We start from the raw sequence: 16,045 nt of genomic DNA on the forward strand, positions 1-16,045 counted from the left end.
GAGGGACGGTCTTACGGCAATGAGGACCCCCCCCCTCTTCCAAGAATGCTAGTCTGAGAAGAGCGGTCCGTTCTATAAATTTGGAAATTTGCAGAAAACTCGGCGCTTTTGATGCCAGCATGCAACCAGGTTTCAGAAAAAACAATCACATCGTACTCACATTCAGCCAGGACGACGAACAAGTCTCTAGTTTTTGTGCGCAAGCCTCGAACATTTTGATAATAAATTGTCAATTTTTGCTTGCGATTTGTGCTCACAGACGATTTGCGCTGCTTACTAGGGAGCGTCGAGAGAGCGACGTCGGTTTGGGACGATAAGCAAACAATATCGGAATGTTTTGCTTCACTCGCGTCGATGTTGATAAGAGCGTCGTCGAGGGCCGACGTCCTATTTACAAGTTGTGTTCTGGATACGTTCGGTGCGAAGGATTGTGCCAATCCGGATTGCTCCACAGGAAAAGGTGAGCTAATACAATACAATTAATCACCTCTTTTTTTTCCAAGGAGTTTTACAACCAAGCTCATGCTTCCCTATTATCACTTTGAGTCCTGAAAAGGGCTGTTTAAATAAACCGCCTCAATTATTTAAAAAATCAACATTTTTTGAAAGTGCGAAAAGTGCTCCAATACAGCTCATCTTCACTAGATTAAATCTGAATGATTAAACAATCTTTTAAAAAAAGGCTGAGTTGTACTGTTTTAAGTTACTTTATTGATCTATGAAACCAAAGTTCAAAATAAACATGCAGGATGTTATAACAAAACAACAACAAAGTGTATGAAATCTAAGCAAAAATCAGATGAAAACTGTTCTAGTTTTGTCATATTTTTGTAAATTTTGATTTTGGAGCTCCCTTTATAACTTTTCAGATAATATCATTGCTGAAAATTTTAAATGTATGCCAAAGGTATGTATGTCAAATTATACATAAAAATGTATGGATGAATCATTAACCTTAGAGAGAATTTTTTTACCAAGGTCGGTTTGTATAATAGTGTCAAGATCCTCACATTTTTAGGAGGGGGGCTCCCATACAAAATTATCACAAAAAATTTCACAATTCGGACAATTTTTGGGAGATAAGGTTTTCAGGTGATACCGTAAAATGGGGGAACTTTGATCACCGGGGTAACTTTGATCAACATGATATTTTTGCAGATAAGCATCATCAACTACGCCTGGAGTTGAAATATCTGAAAACTGTTTTCTACGTTTGAAAGCTTATAAATTGAGTTTCAAAAAGGCTAAATTTGGTTTGTAGTTGGAAATTATTTCTTATTACCTTAAATGTAGTTTTAAAGTTTTAAATTATCTGTGTTTTTGAGGACTCACAAACATACACCTCCCAGAAAAAAAAATACAGCTTTCAAAAGCAAATGGGTTATTTTATATGAATGTTCAACTTTTTTTCTTTGTACAGGTAAAGTTTTAGTTATTTTTATGATCATTCTATGATAATTTCTGAACATTAAAAAACGGACGTTTTCTATAAGAAAGCCTGTATAGAACAATATAGGGAATATTTCAAAGTTACCTTAACAATTTAACTACAAATTAGATCAAAGGAATTGTTGAACAAATTGTTGTTAACAAGGAATTTTACAAACCAAACAAACAAATAAAAAAATTAAATAAAAAAAGTTGGAAACAAATAAATACAAAAATGACAAAAATGACAAAAATGACAAAAATGACAAAAATGACAAAAATGACAAAAATGTCAAAAATGACAAAAATGACAAAAATGACAAAAATACAAAAAAAATTTAAAAAATGAAAAAAATGACAAAAATGACAAAAATGACAAAAATGACAAAAATGACAAAAATGACAAAAATGACAAAAATGACAAAAATGACAAAAATGACAAAAATGACAAAAATGACAAAAATGACAAAAATGACAAAAATGACAAAAATGACAAAAATGACAAAAATGACAAAAATGACAAAAATGACAAAAATGACAAAAATGACAAAAATGACAAAAATGACAAAAATGACAAAAATGACAAAAATGACAAAAATGACAAAAAAGACAAAAATGATAAAAATGACAAAAATGACAAAAATGACAAAAATGACAAAAATGACAAAAATGACAAAAATGACAAAAATGACAAAAATGACAAAAATGACAAAAATGACAAAAATGACAAAAATGACAAAAATGACAAAAATGACAAAAATGACAAAAATGACAAAAATGACAAAAATGACAAAAATGACAAAAATGACAAAAATGACAAAAATGACAAAAATGACAAAAATGACAAAAATGACAAAAATGACAAAAATGACAAAAATGACAAAAATGACAAAAATGACAAAAATGACAAAAATGACAAAAATGACAAAAATGACCAAAATGACAAAAATGACAAAAATGACAAAAATGACAAAAATGACAAAAATGACAAAAATGACAAAAATGACAAAAATGACAAAAATGACAAAAATGACAAAAATGACAAAAATGACAAAAATGACAAAAATGACAAAAATGACAAAAATGACAAAAATTACAAAAATTACAAAAATGACAAAAATGACAAAAATGACAAAAATGACAAAAATGACAAAAATGACAAAAATGACAAAAATGACAAAAATGACAAAAATGACAAAAATGACAAAAATGACAAAAATGACAAAAATGACAAAAATGACAAAAATGACAAAAATGACAAAAATGACAAAAATGACAAAAATGACAAAAATGACAAAAATGACAAAAATGACAAAAATGACAAAAATGACAAAAATGACAAAAATGACAAAAATGACAAAAAAAGACAAAAATGACAAAAATGACAATAATGACAAAAATGACAAAAATGACAAAGATCACAAAAATGACAAAAATGACAAAAATGACAAAAATGACAAAAATGACAAAAATGACAAAAATGACAAAAATGACAAAAATGACAAAAATGACAAAAATGACAAAAATGACAAAAATGACAAAAATGACAAAAATGACAAAAATGACAAAAATGACAAAAATGACAAAAATGACAAAAATGACAAAAATGACAAAAATGACAAAAATGACAAAAATGACAAAAATGACAAAAATGACAAAAATGACAAAAATGACAAAAATGACAAAAATGACAAAAATGACAAAAATGACAAAAATGACAAAAATTACAAAAAAAAAATTGTAAATACATATGACAAGATTTTAACTTTTTATGCGATTTTATATTATTTAGAATCAAAATAAAAATTTCGATTTTCCCGATTTCATTTGGTCCATTCTTTGGTGATTTGTGGGGGCAAAAAAATCCAAACTTTCTGCCCTTTGAAGCACCCCTGTATCTTGTCCGATGAAGTTGAAATTCTACACATCCTAGTTTTATCGGCCGTTCTACAAAATGTATATGAGTGGGTTTCGAATTTCGACATGATTCATTTTGCTGCCACCTTAATATACATAGATAGCTGAGTCTATTAAAATTTGTATTTAATTGGTTCGAATGAAAGGGTTGATGATCGATCGGGTGGAAATCGGACTTAATCAATCCAAACAGGTAAATGGGGGCACAGAGGGCAGCACGGGATCAATCTGGAATTGACGTTATCCTATCGGATTACAAGATGAACGATGTGAAAATTCATTCGGATTAGGATAGGGATATTGGGTTTTGAAAATAGCTGGTTGTATCATACTGGATAGGTTAGAGGTCGCTAAATGTTTTGATGCGATTAATATATGGTTGGAATTGATATAATTTTTAAGAAACTTTTGGCAAAATTGGAAAGAACCTGTTCGTTTTCACAATGAACTTCGACAGTCGTTTTTTTAAAGCACAAGTCTTAATCCAATTCGATCATTCTAAAAAAAAAAAAATTTGTCTAAGCATTTCTGTTTTAAAGTTTCAATTGCATGCTTCCGCAAAGATTGAAAAAATGTGCACGAAGATCTTCAACCTTAAAACGAAGCTTTTTTTCGTTCAACTATGTTGGAGAAAATCCATCAATAACTGAAGAACTTGAGTGAGACATTTGAAATATTTTCAATAGAAAAACTCAAACACTTTATCAGCAAAAATAACCTCCGATTGTTGATGTAGCTAAGAAAAAAAAATACGGTGGAACGTATTTTCCCTCGCTGAAGAATTGCCAAGAAAATCACTCTCAATGCAAAACAAGCAAGATAAATTTCCATTCATTGGAAGCCATCGGGAAACAAATAAACATACGAACACGCGAATACACATACTGTTTCGGAAGGAATGTATATATCGAATTTTTTTCCTGGGTCAATCAGAAGCGAGCAAGACGGTGTGCGCGAAGGGCAGTAGATAAAACCCAAAAAAAACGTAGGGAAATTGCCAAGTCATCGACTAGAATCGCCACGAAACAAGAAGAAAGAGCAAGGAAAGGTATGGAGCAGCTCAAACGAACCGAAAAAAAATCAACACACAAAGAATGTTGACACTGCAGAGACATATTTTTCCTCCCCCGCTTTGGTTTTTTTTCCCACTTTTGTTCGAACCATATTGAATATGTAAGGCAACTGAGACGTGGAAGTAAAAAAAAAAATAGAAAATAAAACACTTATTGGTCATACGATCTCTCCTCGAGGAGATTCATCGAGAGTCAGATGTGGCGAGACGAATGGGAATCGGTTCTTCGGATTCTGGGACCGGAGGGCTACTCCCGGATGTCATCGGATGGCAATGGGAAGATAAATGGAACTCCCGATGTATTTCTGGCCTGGCGTCGACGACCCGCCACCGAATCTATCTTGCCCGCTTTGGAAGATGAATGGGAGGATTGACTTTTAATGGAAAGAAATATTCCGGCAGTGTTCAGAGTAACTAGCTGAAAATGCAAACTATGATGCCGGGACGGATTTCGACCACTGAAAGTTGATATGTTCAATTTTTTGTTTATTTTTTCGGTGGGTGGATCAACTTCCGATTTGCGTTTGTTCAACATACCAGGATGATAAATACCTTGAAATTCGATACTCAAATGAGATTCAATTCTCAATTTATGGAACCAACCTTTGGCAATCAAAGTCTCATCTCGAACCTACATTTGTATATGAGGTGGGTCAAAATATTAGAAAATTTAACGAAAAATAAGCCTTTGCTTTCTTTTGGCATTAATCGACTTCTATGATTGTCGACGAGAATCTTGACTGGGACCAAGTGAAGACGCTGGCTCCGGTTCGCCTACAGTGTGGAGGTCTTTTACCACGGCCCTATGCGCCGGAGAATCGACGCGGGACAATTAAGACAAGTAAGTAAGTAATTGAATTATCTTTTTCTTTGTAAGTTTATTTATACACAATAACGTATCGTCGGCATTAGATACTGCATTAAAATTAAAAAAAAAACACACCCACATAAATGGATGGCAAAACTACTCAGATCGGCTTGTCTATAGACAGTCGGCGGCAACGCTATTCAAACCGTATGGAGCACATCTCTCAGATTTCCCCTTTTTGACAGATTTAAGCTTTTTTCTTCAGATTTGAGCTTTCATCTCCTATGCTCTCAAGGCAAAAAAAGCTTAAATCTGAGGAAAAAAAGCTTAAAAACGAGATTCACCAACACTTAGTTAAAAGATGTTGGTCACACGATACATAGACAAATCCTGTAGCGTTGCCGGGACCTGTCTATAGACACTATAAGTTTGCTCGATTGGCTCCCGTGATTCTCTTTGCCAGACTACACGCTAGAAATTTATGATGCATAAATAACCATTTTTGACCTTTTCCCGGGAAATATCATTTCATGAGTTCTCCTTGAGAAGTCATAAAATGAATTCTAGGGGTGAAGTTCGAATATGGTTATTTTCCAACCGAATGGGATTCTGGAGGAGAAGTTGAAAAATGATTGTTTTTAAATCGTTATGTAAAATGAGGGAGAATGTTAACTTAGAAATAGTACAGATTGGAATGTTTTCGAAGAAAAAAAAAAGATTTAAACAATTTTGTGTTTTTCACATCGTTTTATTTATTCGTATTTTTTTTGGATGTTAGATTTAGAAGTTACGATGGGCACAGAAAGCAGGAGGATGTTTTGAAGACACACGCATATGCTGCTCGGTGCCATGGTCGCTTATTTGCGCATCTCCCAAATAGCCACTGGGTCTGCTGGCTCAACATTGTCAGGAAGCGACTCTTGAAGAATAGTTGCCATAGCTGAGGGCTGGCCACCGGAAGCACTAGCAAGGCACAAGTGGCTTCATTTTCAGCCTTGAACAGTCTGTACCGAGGCATGTCCCAGATGATAAGCATCGCCGCCTTCTTTGCGATATACTTGTCCCGGTTCCGGAACCAAGAACCAGCCAACCCTGATTGACCAGAACTTTGTTTTCCGATTCTCGGACAGCGGCTTCCAGACAGTCTTGTTCGTTTCCCGCTTGATGTGGACCTTTCGCTCTGCCATGATGCTGATTCCTTCCAACAAGAGCTTTTCGGAGTGGCTTATTTCCTCATTTTCACCGGCCGATGTGGCCAAAATCTACCAAAAACTTGGCAACTATAATTTTTACAGGCTGAAAAAACCAATAGTTATGTAAATGAAATATTGAAAAAATGAATAAAAGAAAAATTACCAGTCCAATTTTTCTGCTTCTAGTACTGAATGTACCGGGAATTTCCTAAGACAGCTATATTGACCGCAATTCTAGCAGAGACGGGTAGACCGACCAGCTACAGCTCCATCCAAATCACAGAGATACTATCAAACATTCTACTCGTGCGAAGAAAAAAAAAATGAAATTTTTACTAAACGCGTTCGGTTTGCTCTACGCGTTAACTCCAAAATGGCGAAGAAAATTTTTCAACCGTTTTGTGGTTAATACACGAGAACTATCAAAATGGTTGAAATTTCGCGACGAAAAAACCATATTGATAGTTTTGGAGCAAAAACCAGAAAATGGTTATTCTGTAACCATAAACGACTAAATGAAAATGAGCGTGTATATGAAATTATTATTGTCTATGCTTGTCCAGTGAAAGAGAGGGCTATTTTTTCGTCTGCTCCCCCAAGCTGTGCGGGGAGAGATAAATCGCACTGAAATCACAAGAGTGAGATTGTCAACACATAAAGCGGGCCACAGACTACACAACATTTGTACAAATGCGATGAAACTCGATGAAATTTTGTCGCTGTAAACACGATTTGCATAGTGTATGGCACTGCTTGAATGAGCACCCAAACGGTTTGAGTAAAATCGGTCGGGATTGAAATATTTTGTACAAACCATCCTCCCAGCCGGGGTGGAGATGGTTTTGTTTTTGTTGCTGTTTTCGCTAACAATCGTTTGTGTTCGCGTGAAAAATGTTTGTATAGTATGTGGGCGTGCATAGATCAAACAATTATCGTGGAATCATCGAATTTGTACAGACCATTTGTGTAGTCTATGGCCCGCTTAAGATTGAGCAAGAGCATTCACATCCGCTGATGAAGAGAATTCCCTTCTCCGAACAAATCTATTGCACATTCCCTGCACATTGCACATTTTATCACGTACAAAAATGCAAATCTTAATTTCCAAACTAAGCTTGAAAAGAAGACAATTTGAATTCCGCTTGGGGTTATTTGCATATTTGGTATTCATTTATTTCCTACTATGGTTTAGTTGCATAAAAACGCAGACACCAGATACCCAGACTGATCAGAGGCGCTTGAATCCATACAACTACAAGTTGCCCAGAATCATACGTCGTGAAACTACTGTTCTTCATCAAGTAAAAAAAAATTCACTTGATAATTAATAAGCCAAATGAAAACCGTCTTGATTGAATCACCTATTAGTATTTGAAATAATGTTGATAATGTTTTCATTATCGTTTTTGTCTTCAAGGTTAATTGATTACTTTAATTTACTGTATCATAATAAGAGATATAAACAATGACTGTTGATCGATTGAGATAAAAAAAAATACAAACGCAACGTTATAGCGGTCCTTAGTTCAGAGCCAATTAATTTTGAGATTCAGTTTTGATTTCAAAATTAATTTATCCGGCTGAGTAACAGTATGAAAAATATAATGTCTGTTATAAATAATTCATTGAGTTCGGAATTGTTCGTCTTAATCTGAAAGGTTGACTGCGACCAAAAAGACAAACTACATATCGTACCGTACAGTACATATAACTCATTGAAAAAACTTGAATTCTAATTTATCTTAACTGTTTCTTGGCTCATACCTAGATAGGTTTGAGGAGTGAAATAAGTTATTGACATTCTCGTTGGGTTGATTGGAACGTGTTTAGACAATATAAAAAAATAGCTGAATAATATTTAAATGTGATGAATACATTGATAAGATCTTTAATCCTATTTGCCGCTGGAAGTGTTCGTCATATAATGCTGGTAGTTTCACTAAAACTTATGAATTTTTTTAAAAAAATAACCTCAGAAACGACCGTGTTTGTCGACCGGGTATTTTCCCTGCTCAAATGTGCGTGAGAAATGTCAAAAAACAACTGTAATGACCATCTCGCGTGAGCTTTTATTACGTTGTATGAAACATCTTGAAAATTCACAGAAAATTGCTTCAAAAGTTACCAAAACAACTTTAAAAATTGTATTTCACATATAGAATATGTTGTCAAGGCTACAAATTTTCTAAATGGAAAGAAGTTGCGACTAGTTTATGTCAGTTTGTTATTGTTTCTTTTTTTTCGCAATAAAACTGTTTGTTTACATTTTGTTTCATACGACGTAATGAAAGCTCACGCGAGATTTTGGCATAATTCTGGACTGGACAGGAAAATTAACCTTAAAAGCGACCATGTTTTTAGATTCTTTCCTCCATCTTAATCCATACACGAGAGCAAGTGCGCGTGAAAAATGTCAACTTAAAAATATTTCATTCGAAAAAAAAAAGTTGAAAAACAGCACTGGAATATTTCTTCAAAAAACTATAATTTTGAATAAGAATGTTTTAATGTTCCTTAACTGCTGCCCAGTAAATAAGAAATAATTTCTCTGTAACTAAACTTATATATCGATTTCAATGCTTTCCCACACCACCAAAACGAATTTTGAATGGTAAAAGAACAGTACTTTCTTGATGCAAACAAAAATCATTTTTATTTTCTTGTCGTTTTATAGAATGGCAAATATCGTATGTCTGTGTGAGTGAATTCATTTAATGTTTTGATTTTGATGTGACGAATTCACGTTTTTTTTGCCTTTCTTTCAGAAAGGTATAGTTATCGGTCGATTTGGGAGATCATTAATCATGGGTCTTAGATATACCTTTATAGGTACCTATCGAATCAGCTCGTCGAGTTCAGACGATGTCAGTGTATTTGTGTGTATAGGTGTGATTTTTTGTAAACTTTGTCACCACGTTTTTGCGAAACTGGGAAGTTCAATAAAAATAATTTTTGTCTTAAAAAATTAGATTTTTTTCCCTCTTCAATGTATAAAAGAAAGAAAAAAAAACAAAATAGTTTGAAAAATAAATTTTCATAGTAATTATCATCAAATCATCACTCCAAAAACCGTGTCAATTGGCCTTGCTAGCCACAACCAGCAATCACTAAAATCAAGATTATCGTATATATGACGTCGAATTATACGTGACGTCATAGATACGCGCTTGCTAGCTAAAACTATGGTCCTGTCGATGTGTGGAAGGGAGAACAGATAGGCTTCACTCCCACTCAGGTTTGATGTCATCGTGACAGAAACCGTGTGGGAGGAAGACGACAGTTCAAATTTTCCCGGCAAATGGTTATATTTCTTTCATTTTAATAGTTCTGATTGAAACCGAACCATTTCAAAATATTTCGGAACCGAAACTCCGAATTATTAAACATAAAATAGGTTTTCAAGGGGTACGTCCCCGGATGTAATGAAGTCGTTGATGAGTACGTCATGCCCACACTGCATGGTACGAAAGCGATAGTAACTTCGCCCAACATTATATTCAGGCACAGATTGCTTTGAGAAGGGGAAAACGACACGGGTACGCGGACGATGTATGCACATTCTCTCATCTTCTCACGTGCCGTTCGTGCCTTGGAATTTCGCCCGTGGAAGCAAATCTAATTAGACAAATGCTACTCAATCCTCTCGAGCTTTAAGCTCTCGGCCAAATTCCCTTTTCGTTCCCTTTTCTCTTCAGATCTAACGTTGCGCAATGAAAGCTTTTCGTTCGCATAGAAAAACCTGTGCAATTGTTGCGTTTTGTTGTTGGGGTTGGTGTCTGACGGAAACGGCTTGGGAGTCAATTCAAACAGTGGCGCCACCAAGTCCTCCATAGTAGTGTTTGAAGCATTTCGGATTTTTGTTTTGGAAAAGGCACATCAATACGAATTAACCATTTTGGCCAGGCTGGCTAACTAAATTGACAAAATTAACAAAATTAACAAAGCTGACAAAATTGACAAGATTTACAAAATCGCCAAAACTGAAAAAGTTGACAAAATTGACAAGATTAACAAAATTGACAACCGACAAAATGACAAAATTGCCCAAATTGACAAAACTGACAAACTTCACCAAATTGACAAAACTGACAAAATTGACAATTTCGACAAAATCGACAATATTGACACAATTGACAAAATTGACAACATTCACTAGATTGACTTAATTGACAAACTTACAAAATTGACAAACTTACAAAATTGACAAACTTACAAAATTGACAAGATTGAAAAGTGATAAAATTAACAAAATTGACAAAATTGACCAATATGTGAAAACTGACAACATTCACCAATTTGACAAAAAAGACAAGATTTACTAAATTGACCAAATTGGCAAAACTGACAAAATTCACCAAATTGACAAAACTGACAAAATGACCAAATTGCCAAAATTGACAAGATTGACAAAATTCACAAAATAGACAAAACTAACAAGATTGACAAGATTGACAAAATTGACAAGATTGACTATTTCGACAAAATCGACAATATTAACACAATTGACAAAATTCACAAAACTGACAGAATTGACAAAATTGACATGATTGACAAAATTGCCAATATTGACAAAATTGACAAGTTTGTCACAATTGAGAAGATTGACAAAATTGACCAAATTGACAAAATTTAGAAAATTGTAAACATTGACAAGATTGACAAATCTGAACAAATTTGAAAAAAATGGTTAAAATTGACAAAAATGACAAAATTGATTAAATCGACAAAATCGTCAAAATTTACAGAAATAACAATATTGATTGAATCAACGAAATTGAAAAATTTGACCAAATTGACAAAACTGACAAAATTGACAAGATTGACAAAATAGACCAAATTGACAAATTTTACAAAATTATTATAATTGACAAAAGTGACAAAATTTATCAAATTGACAAATTTGACAAAATTTACAGAATTGACAAAATTGACAAGATTGAACAAATTGACAAAACTGAATCAAATAAACAAAAATTACAAAACTTATAAAATCGACAAAATCGACAAAATTATCAAAACTAGCAAAATTCATAAAATTGACAATATTGATTAAATCGGCAAAATTGGCAAATTTGACATTTTTGACAAATTTGCAAATTTGACAAATTTTATCTCCTATAGTATTTTTTCATCCCCTATAGTTTATTCCGTTTGAGAGCTTCATTTAACGAAAATCATTTACAAAAGTGATTTTTGTAAACATTCTACCGTTATGGATTAAAACACGCAAAACAAATATGTTTTGAATCTGAAAGAAAGGCTCAAATCCACTGTTAAGTGAATTAAATCGGGTTTTTTATTTTACCCTTGGATAAAATCAATTACTCGATATTCAAAAAATGGTTCGAAATTTAACCAAACAACAGAACAGGAGAAGCTAAGCTATTCTTACTAAACAGACTCGGATGATTGAGATTGTTTGTGTTTGTGACTAAATTTTTCATAGAAAAGGAAGTTTTAGGATTTATTAGAGAAAAAAGTAAATAAAAAACTGACACCAGTTTTTTGTTGTAGATGGTGACTTAATGGTATATTTCGTTGTTGCGATTTTCATTAAGCTTCTTCTGTTAACAAAACATTGCTTAACAAATTTTGTAAATATCATCTCTCCTTTTGTTTTATTCAGTTTTTGTAAACCTCTATAAATACGGCAATTCGGCTAGGTGAAGGGTTTTGAGAAACTGTAACTGAAACAGATTGTTCAACAAAATTTTGTGAGAATCTCGTTCATTCAACTGATTTAACAGTTCTAAACAATAATATAATTTAAAGCCACATTCAATAGACTGTAGTTTTGCAATATACATACAATCAGTGGAATGTTTTTACGATGTCATTTGTCGTTTTCTCAACAAGTCCTAGATCGTTTTTAACTATTTACAAATAATTAGGTTGTCACAATATTTTTCCACTCTGGAAATTTGAACTCACCCTTGACGGAGGTTTCGGGGTTAACGAAATCTTGCAGGTGAAAGTGATCTTCACAAATGAAGCCAAAGATGTCATAAAATGGTTATTTTTCAACCACAACGCAATAAGGAAGCTTATTGGTTAAATTCTTATATGGTTGAATTCTAACCACATTTGGTTAATGCGCTTCAATTCAGAACCGGTTCTTTAGTGGTTTTCGAAATATATCGTGATATTTTTTTTTCGTTAAAAAGTAGGTAATCAAACACGACCGTGTTCATCGCTAGGTGTAAAAAAATACAAATAGCAAAATTAATGCAAATGTGTGTGTTATATCGAGATTTTTCATTTTGTGTATGTGGCCGTTAGTTTCGCGATAACCCGCAGATAGCGCTGCGGAACAAGCGCCTAAATCAGCCTTCGGTGGTCAGTCTGGGTATCTGGTGTCTGCGATAAAAATCATACACCGAAAAAACTCTTCACATTAACGCTACGTGAAAATGTACATAGATTTTTGCCACCCTGAAAATCATGTGAAACTTACGTGAATCTCATGTAAACAAACAGAGCTTGTCGTTGCATAGAATTCACATAGTGGTCATGTGAATTGTACGTGAAATTGAACGTGGTTTCTAACGCAACGTCCAGATAAATGGTACGTGAATTCCACTTAAAGCGTACGTGAGTATAAAGTATATCGAATGTGAGAATGAACCCGCAATGCTACATGCGTTTCACGTAATTTTTAGTCAAAATCTAGCTGTACCGTCCCATTCCACACTAGGCGACGGGTGCGCGTTGTTTGTTGCTGCTACGGGTAACAAGTTTTTCAGGTATATACGGATCACTGGAGACATTTCTTCAATTTTCCGTCGGTATTAGAAACCTGTGAAAGATACAGCAACCAACAATGCTTACCCGTTGCCTTGTGTGGACTGAGCTTAATGTGATTGTTTTGTGGGGAGTATTTCATCGTCTTTTGAAAGAATAGAGTACCATGTAAATGATGATAATTTTATTTTAACTATACACCTAGGTTTTTTTTACACGGTTTTTTTTACGCGGTTTTTTTTTACACGGCTTTTTTTACACGGTTTTCGGGAATTAACACGGTTTTTTTTTACACGGTTTTCGCGAATTAACACGGTTTTTGAGAGAAAATATTCTAAGTCCTTTTCAAAGGAAAACACTTAGAATCTTTTTGAAGTTGGAAAAATCTTATCTCTTAGACTAAGAACATGATACTCGAGACCTAAGACCTGGGACCTGAGACCTGAGACCTGGGACTTGAGACCTGAGACCTGAGACCTGAGACCTGAGACCTGAGACCTGAGACCTGAGACCTGAGACATGAGACCTGAGACATGAAACATTAGAAATAAGACATGAGACCTGAGACCTGGAAGCTGAGACAAGGGATATTAGACTTGAGACCTCAGCATGAGACATAAGACATGAGACCTGAGGCAAGAGACAAGAGCCATGAAACATGAGGCCTGAGACCTGAGACATGAGACTTTGGACCTGCGACCGGAGACAAGCTACTAGAATTAGTACCGCGAGAAACAAATTTAGCCTCGATTTCTACATGCGACCCCTCTAATGAAAGGTTTTGACTTGTAGATGACGAAAAATAGTGTCGCGACTTCGCTAGTACAAGCTACTAGTGTTAGTACCGCGAGAAACTAGTAAAACTCCGATTTATACTTGCGACCCCTCTAATGAAAGGGTTTGACTTGTAGATGACGAAAAACATTGTCGCGACTTCGCTAGTACAAGCTACTAGTGTTAGTACCGCGAGAAATTAGTTTAGCTCCGATTTCAACTTTCGACCCCTCTAGTAAAAGGGTTTGACTTGTAGATGACGAAAAATATTGTCGCGACTTCGCTAGTACAAGCTACTAGTGTTAGTACCGCGAGAAACTAGTTAAGCTCCGATTTATACTTGCGACCCCTCTAATGAAAGGGTTTGACTTGTAGATGACGAAAAACATTGTCGTGACTTCGCTAGTACAAGCTACTAGGATTAGTACCGCGAGAAATTAGTTTAGCTCCGATTAAGACTTGCGACCCCTCTAGTAGAAGGGTTTGACTTGTAGGTGATGGAAAATAGTGTCGCGACTTCGCTAGTACAAGCTACTAGTGTTAGTACCGCGAAAAAGGGTTTGACTTGTAGATGACGAAAAACATTGTCGCGACTTCGCTAGTACAAGCTACTAGTTTTAGTACCGCGAGAAACTAGTTAAGCTCCGATTTAAACTTGCGACCTCTCTAATGAAAGGGTTTGACTTGTTGGTGACGAAAAACAATGTCGCGATTTCGCTAGTACAAGCTACTAGGATTAGTACCGCGAGAAACTAGTTAAGCTCCGATTTCAACTTGCGACCGCTCTAGTAAAAGGGTTTGACTTGTAGATGACGAAAAATAGTGTCGCGACTTCGCTAGTACAAGCTACTAGTGTTAGTACCACGAGAAATAAGTTTAGCTCCGATTTCAACTTTCGACCGGTCAAATGAAAGGGTTTGACTTGTAGGTGACGAAAAATAGTGTCGTGACTTCGCTAGTACAAGCTACTAGGATTAGTACCGCGAGAAATTAGTTAAGCTCCGATTAAGACTTGCGACCCCTCTAGTAAAAGGGTTTGCTTTGTAGATGACGAAAAATAGTGTCGCGACTTCGCTAGTACAAGCTACTAGGATTAGTACCGCGAGAAATTAGTTAAGCTCCGATTTCAACCTGCGACCCTTCTAGTCGCAACTCTATTTTTCATCATCTACAAGTCAAACCCTTTCACTAGAGGGGTCACAAGTCTAAATCGGAGTTTAACTAATTTTGCGCGGTACTAATCCTAGTAGCTTGTACTAGCGAACTCGCGATACTATTTTTCGTTACCTACAAGTCAAACCCTTTCACTTGACCGGTCGAAAGTTGAAATCGGAGCTAAACTAATTTTTCGCGGTACTAACACTAGTAGTTTGGACTAGCGATTTCGCGACATTGTTTTTCGCCACCTACAAGTCAAACCCTTTCACTAGAGGGGTAGCAAGTTGAAATCGGAGCTTAACTAGTTTCTCGCGGTACTTACACTAGTAGCTTGTACTAGCGAAGTCGCGACACTGTTTTTCGTCAACTACAAGTCAAACCCTTTCACTTGACCGGTCGAGAGTTGAAATCGGAGCTAAACTAATTTCTCGCGGTACTACCACTAGTAGCTTGGACTAGCGATTTCGCGACACTGTTTTTCGTCACCTACAAGTCAAACCCTTTCACTAGAGGGGTCGCAAGTCTAAATCGGAGCTTAACTAATTTTTCGCGGTACTAACACTAGTAGCTTGGACTAGCGATTTCGCGACACTGTTTTTCGTCACCAACAAGTCAAACCCTTTCACTAGATGGGTCGCAAGTCTAAATCGGAGCTTAACTAATTTCTCGCGGTACTAACACTAGTAGCTTGGACTAGCGATTTCGCGACACTGTTTTTCGTCACCTACAAGTCAAACCCTTTCACTAGAGGGGTCGCAAGTTGTAATCGAAGCTTATATAATTTTTCGCGGTAATAACACTAGTAGCTTGTCTCAGGTCTAAAGTCTCATGTCTCAGGTCTAATCTTTCATGGCTCTTGTCTCATACCTCAGGTCTCATGTCTTATGTCTCATGTCTCATGTCTCAGGTCTCAGGTCTCATATCTCATGTCTCATGCCTCTTGTCTCATGTCTC

This window comes from Uranotaenia lowii, chromosome 1, assembly GCF_029784155.1.
Source record: "Uranotaenia lowii strain MFRU-FL chromosome 1, ASM2978415v1, whole genome shotgun sequence".
NCBI lineage: Eukaryota > Metazoa > Arthropoda > Insecta > Diptera > Culicidae > Uranotaenia > Uranotaenia lowii.